The sequence below is a fragment of the Camelus dromedarius genome, chromosome 15 (assembly GCF_036321535.1).
Source record: "Camelus dromedarius isolate mCamDro1 chromosome 15, mCamDro1.pat, whole genome shotgun sequence".
Taxonomy (NCBI): Eukaryota; Metazoa; Chordata; class Mammalia; order Artiodactyla; family Camelidae; genus Camelus; species Camelus dromedarius.
The window spans coordinates 18,876,790-18,886,568 of NC_087450.1; positions in this window are offsets into that span (position 1 = coordinate 18,876,790).

Sequence of the window (9,779 nt, forward strand, 5' to 3'; positions counted from 1 at the left end):
GCGGACTGTATGGTCCATAACAATGTGCTCACTGCAACTTCTCAATCTTGGTTTCCTCTTCTGTAAAATGGGGATAGAATCTTTTTTTCATAGGACTATTACGAGATTACATGAAGTAAGTTATGTAAAACATCTAGAACATTGCGTAAAAGGTGGTAGCTAATATTTTTGCCAAACAATAATTTACTATTATTTTGTTGAGGACACTTGGTGGCTTTGTAACCTGTCATCTTGGCTAGGCTGGACTACATCTCCCAGAATTCCCTTTCCTGTACATCTCTGGCTAGACTCTCTCTTCTCAGCTGGAAGAGAGATTCACAAGGGAGAAGTGAGTCAGCAGTCATTTTGTAGCTCACACACATTGTCACTCAACCCATGGGTGTGGGGGCAGCAGTCAAGCCTACAACAGTTCCACCCTCTCCTGGAACCTCTTCAGCCTCTCTGACTCCTGGGCCAGGTGTGCATTTAGTTCTGGGACGGAGGGCACCATCTTCTCCTCTGGGACTCTCATACCATCGAATCAGAGGCGGTGAGAACTGACGTGGGTTTCAGTCCTTCTTGGATTCCACCTCATGCTTGTAGGTTCCTGCTTTTCCTTGTTCTCTACTTTACACCCACCTTCCCTTCCCAACTATCTTCATGGAAGACTTCAAACTCAAGCATTAGAAACAAAGAAAATCGCCTTACAGAGATTCTTCAACCAGCTCCCGTAGCTGTATAAGGTCGAATCCCTGCCAGACAGACACACACACATACACATACACATACACACACACACACACACACACACACACACCTCTAAGTGGTTCTGTCTCTTTCATTGGACCCTGAATGATGATATCAGAGCCTATTTTTTCTAAATTCCTCCCAATCTCCCTTTTAGGCTTTTGAGGAAAAAGACTCTTTGGAAATTGTTTCAAGAGAAGCAAAAATTAGGACAAAACTAAAGCTGATGGTTAAGGCAAGCTTCAAGATTATAATTTTTTAAAAACAAAGCTATAAAAAAAATTAAAATACTATAGCACCGACCACATTCTAACCCCCCCCATCAGATACACAGTGTATGAAATAAATAGGACCAGCATCCTTTATTATTAATCCTGCATTGGCTTCTGCTCACCCAAGGGCAGTGGCAAAGCCCATGCAAGATGCAATGAGATGTGTGGGCCAAGGGAGGAATTCGACTACTTAAATCAAGCAGGAATTCTTTCCTGTCTAGTTACACATAAGCTTAAGGCCATGGCTGAGGGTATCCGTCACACCCATGTATATGCACCATGGGAATTTCTTGCCATGTACTTCCGGTACTTGGAGGCTTGGCTGGGTCCCCAGTGGCAGCTGTCCAGCACAGTGATCTCTGGATTTCCTCATTCCTGCCCTCTCTGTACAGGAAGCAACAAAGCAGTACATGTTGCTCCCGTCTCTGCTCTGTAGGGAACTCATAACAGGCAACGCTGGCTAAGAAAGGAAGTATTCCCATCCCGTCACATGAACTGAAGTGGACTTAGGAAAAAGTGATTTCATTTTGGGGCTCCATCAAAGGATCTCTCAGGACAGGGAAGCTCAAGGGTGTCTTAAGCTTTCCTCCCAACTCTGTCTTCCTTAGATGTGTCCACCTGAAATTTACCACTAGTGTCATTTATTGTAGACTCAAGTCACAACTGTATGAGATGGTTTAATCATCTTTTTGCCTTTTAACAGTAAATAGAAATGCTTCCAGCCAGGGGTGAGAGGTTTAATGGAAGCTGGTGGGGCCTTTGGGGGTGAGGGTGTAGGATCCAGGCAGTGGGGCAAGGGAGCTCTGAGAGAAGGGGCGATGGGTGGGAGTTCCAGGAGCCACCATCACATGAGAGCCTTGGACTGCTTTGGTGGTGCACGGGGCTGTAGGTCGGGGGTCCCTCAAGGCAGGAGAGGGCACATGAGGAATGGAGAAAGGCCCTGAGTGTCCGTCAGCCACAGCTCGGCCTAAGGACACATAGCCTTCCTCCATATGCCCTTCCTGCCTCGTATCTCAGTAGTTTCACGCGGCACGTCAGGGGCCTGGCCCATGTCCTCTGTGATGGTCAGTCAGACGCTTCTGGCTTCCTGACTCCAATCCTCAACCTCTTCTCTGATTCTACCTGCAGTCTGTGGCAGCCTCACCCTGATAGCATCTTGCCTCTAGAGCGAGCCTTCGTCTCTTGCTTCCTCTATTTGGGGATTTCGGTGATGCTGTGGACACTAGTGGGAGCTCCCCTGAACTCCTCAATGCACAGCCCTGACATGCAGGGGAGCTAATGCCTCCAATGGGCCCCTCAAACAGTGGGCAACAGAAGCTGCTGCTGAATGTCCCTTCTGGCTGATCGTTGGGTGGACGGTCCTGAGAGGACCCGGGTGGGATTCAGCTCCACCTACAAAGTGATGACCTTGATAACACACCTACACTGGCTTTTTTCCCTTCCCTCCCCTTCCCCAGTGCCTCACTTCTGCTCCCCGGGATCACCTGCCACATAAACTACCTGCACACCATCTCTGATCTTGGGCTCAGCCTTCTAGAGGGGGCACCCAGGATAGGAAAAATTGCATTTCTGTGTAATCTTAATAAATCCCAGGGCCCCACGAGGCTCAGTCTTAGCAGGAAGTCCAACACACAGTCCAGTAAACAATAACGGCACTGCGAAAAAGAACTTCAACCTTAAGTATTTATAAAGACACATCCAAGAGGAGCCAACACTGTAAATTCTCCTTGTCCAGGTCCCAAACCATCTCACGGTTACTCCGGCCCCTTCTGCATGTCATTCTTGCTCTTCTTCTCCACCTCTTTTACTGCATGAATGCATTTAACTTCTCTGGCTTAAATCACACTCACACACACGTTCACTTCCCAATCTCTCTGAGAAGCTGTCCTCCTGATTCCGCTTCCCTGAAGAGCCAGCAGCAGACTTCCTCAGTGGTGGTGGGGGAATGGGGGACTCCTGCACCCTCCCGACGCCCTCCTCCTACGGTTCTGGGATAACAGTTAGACTGCAAGCTTTCAGGTGTAAACATAGAGTCTAGCTTGCATAGTCCCAAGATAGAAGCCCACAGCAAAACTGCAGGGAGACAACAGTTTTCCTATCGTGATGCAGATAGAAATTGGCCTTTTGTACCATGTGATCAAGGAAATAACTAAAACTTCCAGCCCCAGGGCCAAGGGGCTCCCTGTCTTGTTTGGTACAGTGTCCCTGTTTGCTGCACACCAGCATATAGACCACCCCAGTTGGGCAGGTGGGGGAGATAGGCCGCCGGGGACCAGGGCCCCCACGCTGCGGTGGGTCCTGAGAACACATGGAGAGCTGGTTCCCTCTTGGCCTCTAATGAACACGAGCCCAGCTTGACATTCTCCTGCACATTCTTACATTTTCCAACTGCCTCCCTGCCGCCTTCCACACATTCCTCAACATGGCAATTAATTGTTCTCTGCTGTTCGGCTGCACTGGTGTGCACAGCCACGCCTGCAGTCTCGCTTTGTTCCCAGTTTACTCAGTGCCTGTCCCTGGCTGTCCCTCAAAAACCAGACAAAGCCAGCCAGCTGCAGACCCAGCAGTCAGCGAGCCCGGCAGTGGCATTCCAGAGGCCAGAAGGAAGCCCACCGGGTGCCCGGAGAGGGCCCATTCTGCGGCTTTCTCCTCCGCACAATGGACAGGCTCTGAGGAAGGAAACGTGAGCTCTGGGCTTGGCAGCGGGGCAGGAGGCTCTTGTTAACAGCTTGCCTTCCTGTTTATATGGGGTCTGGCAAAGCTGTTAATTTCTCTCATGGAGGTGACAAATGGGAAAACCAGCCTGGAAAACAGCCTCTGAGCGACTCCTTGAAGCAAGAAAGCAGGAGGCTAGAAGTCAGGGAAGGGACCCTCTTGGGTTCTCAGGCCTGCTGAAAAGCACATCGTGTGCTTAGCTGTCCCTCCAAGAAGATGCACTGAGCCCCATCGTGTGGGCACACCTCTCTTTCTGACTTCCCACCGAAGTGTCCCACCACAAAAATGGTAAAGTCCCTGTGGAGTGAGCACCTGCCTCAGGACCTGTGGAGTCTGTCCCCATCATCCCCGAGTGATCCCTGATCAGGGTCTGAAGCTGAAACCACTCCAGGAAATACACCAGGATTCAGTGGCCCCTGCCTGCTGCTTCCTCCAGGCATCCTAAACCCTGAGCAGCATTTCTTCACCCTGGCTATCCATTGGAAGTACCTAGAGGAGACTCTGATTTATTGTTCTGGGGAGGGACCTGGGCGCTGAGCTGTTTTAAAAGCTCCTCACATGATTCTAATGAGCAGCTAGCACTGAGAATTCCAGGGAGGAAAAACTTTTCCTCTACCCTCTTAGATTCTGTATTAAGGGACTGCAAATTTAACTGACAACTACAGATTAACAAGAGAAAAGGAAGACAAATTTATTAATATTTTATGTGCACAGGAGCTCACATAAGTGAAACTCAAAGTAGTTAGATTTGGGAGCCTATATACCCTTCTTAACAAAGGAAAGAGGGTTTGGGCTTCCCAGGACAATAAATTAAGGGGAAATGACAAAGAAATATATGGAGAAAACTAGTGGAAGATAAGGTTAATTTTTAAAAATTTATTATTATTATTTTTTATTTTGGGGGGAGGTAATTAAGTTTGTTTGTTTGTTTTAAGGGAGGTACTGGGGATTTAACCCAGGACCTCATGCATGCTGGGCATGCATTCTACCCCTGAGCTACACCCTCCCCCTGGTAAGAGTAATTTTAGTAAGGTTGGCTTGTGTAGACTCATCTCGATGTCAACTCTGGTGATAAGAGTCTCTTTCCTCTTCCTGGTATGGGAACAGGTATGTCTTCAAAAGGGAAATGTATGCCCTGCTTTTAGGTGGATAAGGGGAGGGCAGAGAACGCTTGCTGCATCTACTACTTCTCAGTGGCCTTAAACTCAATGCCTTATTCCACAGTGGCATATTTTGGGGTGGCATAACCTGATGCCCTTCCAGAACTACTATAAAAATTGTTGTTGTTTTTATTATCAATTATTATTTTAAGTAAAGTGCTAGCTTATTTCAAAAGGCCATTTGTAAGGGTAGGGATGGAGGCAAGGAATGAGATGAGGAGGAAGTGGATTCCAATAGTTGCAGCCCCTTGCTGGGGTGAACAACAGTCCAGTATGACTGGGATTGGGACGTGGGTTTGGGGAAGTGTTCCTGGGATGTGGGACATTGGGTGCTAACACTGGGAAAGTCAGCCACCCACTAGCTCTGAGGGCACCGTGGGTTCCCGGGGCCTCTGAGCCTCTTGAAGAAAGGGCTGGGGTTATTCACGCTCATGTTTCTGGGTATCTGCCATGCAGTAGGTGCTCATTACCCAGTTCTTGAATTTGCTGCCTCCTGTTTAATTCAACTAAGGCCCCAAGCTGCTGATATTTTATGCAGGAACGTTACCATGCTTTCCCCGCCTGGAGAAGGACGTAGTGTTATTCGTTCTAGAGAGAGAAGCGGCTTCAGAGTGGGTGGGAGAGCAGGTTGTTGGCTGAGCTTTGGGAGAGTGTTTGTAAGTCTGTGGACCCAGAACACCACGGCTGCAAACAGCGCAGAGAAATGGAGTTATTCTCATCACAGCTCATTTAAATATCCCTAGGCACACAATTCCTATCAAAGGAGCTGGATGACAAAAATTAGCAATTTTGGAAGTTTTGTCTCTTATGGAAGGAAAATCAAAATCCTCTCCCTCTCTCCTCTCTCTCTGCTTCAGTTTTACATGGAGAGTGAACAAGGATTTGTGGAGAGCACTGCAGCTCTCTCCTCAGGCCCCTGGAGGGCTGTCAAAACCTGACAAGTAGGCCCCCCACCAAGCTGACAATGAAGGCCTCCCCATCCCCCAACACTGGTCTCCTCCCATCCTCAGTGTGGCCACCTTGGTCCCTGCATGGCCCTGGGGACCTGCCAATCACCTGTCTGGGAGGTTCCTCCCCAGCCCCTCTTACTTCTACTCCTTCTGCAATGGTCAACTTGAGCCTAGGTTCCCCCAGGAAGTCTACCTTTCTCCTCTCTTCTGGAAGTTTCCAAAGGAAGCAGAGTCCATATCACACTGTCCAGCATCCCTCTGTTATTCCTTCTGGAAGTAACCTGGTAATTTGTTCTGCCAACATTTCCTTTGCTGATATATTCTCTGCCCGCCCATCTCAGTCCTCATGCTCCCTGGACCATGTGAAAACCTGGGTGGCTGTGGTCTGCCCAGCTGCTCACCTGCTCACCATGACCCATAGTCAGTAAGAAAGAAATTTGGGTGGGGATAGACGAGCATCGTGTAGGGTCTGCTGCCATCAGGCCCTGGGTGCGAGTTCTCTGTGTTGGGATCCCTCCAGAACTTCTAGGCCACAGGCTGTCTGCATAACATTCCACTATGAACATTCCACTATGTTCTCAGCTCCCAAACCTCGGCTGGATCCTCAGCTCAGCCCCACAGGGAGCAGCTGAGCATAGGTTCAGGAGCCTGACTTTGAAGTCAGCTTCCCAGGTTTTGGCTGTATGGCTAGATCCTCCTGATACCTCAGTTTTCTCATCCATAAAATGGGGATAATATGGTACAGAATTCACTGGATTATTGGGAGGATAAAGTGGCCTATTTTTGTTCAAGCAATTAGAACAGTGCTTGAGACGTAATGCATGAGGATATTATTAGTTAACATTCTTCTGATAGAAGGGAGAGAGGCCACCTGGTTTGTATGAATCCTGGGCCCTGAAGTTTTCCCATCTCTAGGTTTGGTTCTTACTGTTAGAGGCATTTCTGGCCTCTCTAGGAACTTCTCACCCCAGCCACTCCTTGGTTTCCTTCTGTGCTGTCCTGTGCTTCCCCAAGAGGTCAGCCAGGGCCAAGTTCTAAAAAGGTCTTTAATTGCCACCCTGGTATAGTCTACTTCTAATTTGTTTTGAATATGTTAGTCTTGATCTCGCAAACCTCTGTGTGCTTCTCAAGGGAAGCAATTCTGTCCTATGCAATCTCTTTGTTTCCCAACTATGCCTAACTTAGTCATAGGCATTGGATGAGTGACACATTTGAACCTGGAAGAACTCAAAAGCCCTTTTCCACACCCTCCACCACTGCCTAATGTCCATGAGACCAGAAGTAACACTTGGACCCCTTGACCTTGGACATCTGGGTCTGGAACAGACAGGTTGGCAAATACACCTGCCTTGGATTTTGGTAAGTGGGATTGTGGAGTGACAACCCACAGGACTTAGCCCTGGCCTCCGTCCACTCTCGGAGGTTTGGAGTAAGCCCAAATAGCTTTACTGGGAGACAGTTAGGGGAGATGGCAGCCAGAGCCAATAAATAGACATCCTCTCTCCCTCAGTTTTATTTCTTCAGCATTGCACCAAAATAATGCTGAGCCTAGAGTCTGCAGGAATAAACTAGACACAGGCCATGAAGGGGCTATAATTCCAGGCTGCAAGGAAAGTCCCTGGGCTCAGCTGTGGTTCCCCATGGCCACCCTTATTTCACCAGAAAGAGAGACATTGGTGGCATCTCTAGAGTCTACTGGCATTTTAGAGCCTCTGCTGGAAATGCTTTTAGATTAGCATTAAGTCTGTGTTATCCTTGAAAAGACTGGCTGAGTAATAAGTGAGTTAACCTATCCTATTTTCCAGAAAGAACTCTAAATTCCGCCTACTTCTCTGAACAGAATATCTGTATTCCCACCCACACTCTCAGCTACCCTCTGTGGAGGATGAAACCTCGCCAAGTTCTGCTTTAGTGCTGCTGCTCCTGGGGCCGTGGGCTGGTCCCCCATTCCAGCCAGGGTCCTCCTCTCTGAGCCTGAGTTCTTGCTCTGCTCCAGTATAGATAAAGGCAGGTTAATGGGGCTGAGAGTCCTTCTGCCAGACTGGCTGAAACACCACAGCCTTACTGCAGTCCTCAGCCCTTGGAGAAGAGTGAAGAAGTTAAACGCTTTGCTGTGCAGAAACTGTCAGCAAACAACAAGGCAGGCTGGCCCCCACCTGCCACACACCATATTACTGCTTGGGCGGCCAGGCTCAGCCTGTCCCTTGTCTGAAAGGCCCTCCCTTCTCCTAGGCACCTGCTGATCCTGCCATCTCTCAACACTCAGCCCTAGCCCTTTCCTCTCTTGTATCTATTCATTCCAGATGTGTTTATTGAGCACCTGCTGAATTTCAGCAAGTGGACTAGGAATGGATATGCAAAGATGAAACTCACAGGCCCCACCAGCGAGGAGCTTCTAATTTAGGAAGCCTTCTGACACCACTGCAGTCCACCAGCATCTGCCCTTTTTTGAACTCATTTGAATATCACCTGGTTGGTCTAGCCTTGGTTTTTGTTAATATTATCCCCAACTCACAGATGAGTCCCTGAGAAGTTAAGAGCATTGTCCAAGGTCACTGAGTCAGTTGTAGCCCTGAAGTGCTCCAACTGCTGTCTGTGTTGGTCTTATGTTCCCAGTATGTCTCTAAGCTTCCTGGGAGGTGGACCAGACACCTCGGCTCCTCTAACCCACAGCCTTCCAGTCACTCCTTTGCACACATTAAGTGCCCAACAAAAGCTGATGGCTTGCTGATTACTCTCGGGCTGGCCCAAGGTCAGGGGCCTGCTCTGCCTGGGACCCCGCAGACCAGACCTGCTCCATAAGGGGCTGAGTTTCTTCCCCTATTGCCTGGCCTCACATGCACATTCCCTCGGTGTGGCCTCCTTTTCCACCTCCAGGAGGGGACTCATATCTCACTGTTGCAAATGGACTTTGCTCGCTCCAAAGGCATGATTCTCAGGACAGGGCCCAGTGAGAAGCCCTCGGGGTGGCAGAGCTTTAGGTAAGTAGAGGACTTGGTTGCAGTCTTCTTCCTCAAGAGAAAATCAAGTTACCCCGATTTCTTTTTTTCCATTTGTGGGGAACAGGAGATAGTAAAGAAAGTTGACTTATTTATATGGGGAGAACTACAAAACACTGACTAAGGAAATGAAAGACGACTTAAAGAAATGGAAAGATATCCCATGTTCTTGGATTGGAAGAATTAATATTGTTAAAATGGCCATACTACCCAAAGCAATCTACATATTTAATGCCATCCCTATCAAATTACCCAGGGCATTTTTCACAGAACTAGAAAAAATATTCCTCAAATTTATATGGAATCACAAAAGACCCAGAATTGCCAAAGAAATACTGAAGAAAAAGAACAAAGCTGGAGGAATAACCCTCCCAGACTTCAGACAATACCACAGAGCTACAGTAATCAAAACAGTATGATGTTGGTACAAAAACAGACATATGGATCAATGGAACAGAATAGAGAGCCCAGAAATAAATACACAAACTTTTGGTCAATTAATCTTTGACAAAGGAGGCAAGAACATACAATGGAGTAAAGACAGTCTCTTCAGCAAATGGTGTTGGGAAAACTGGACAGCTGCATGTAAATCAATGAAGTTAGAACACCATACACAAAAATAAACTCAAAATGGCTTAAAGACTTAAACATAAGACATGATACTATAAACCTCTTAGAAGAAAACATAGGCAAAACATTATCTGACATAAATCTCAGCAGTGTTCTCCAAGGGAAGTCTACCTAGGCAATAGAAATAAAAGAAAAAATAAACAAGTGGGACCTAATTAAATTTTTAAGCTTTTGCATAGCAAAGAAAACCACAAGCAAAACAAAACAACCTACAGAATGGGAGAAAATATTTGCAAAAGATGAGACTGACAAGGGCTTAATTTCAAGAATATATAAACAGCTCATACAATTTAATGAGAAAAAAAACAATCCAATCCAAAAATAGGC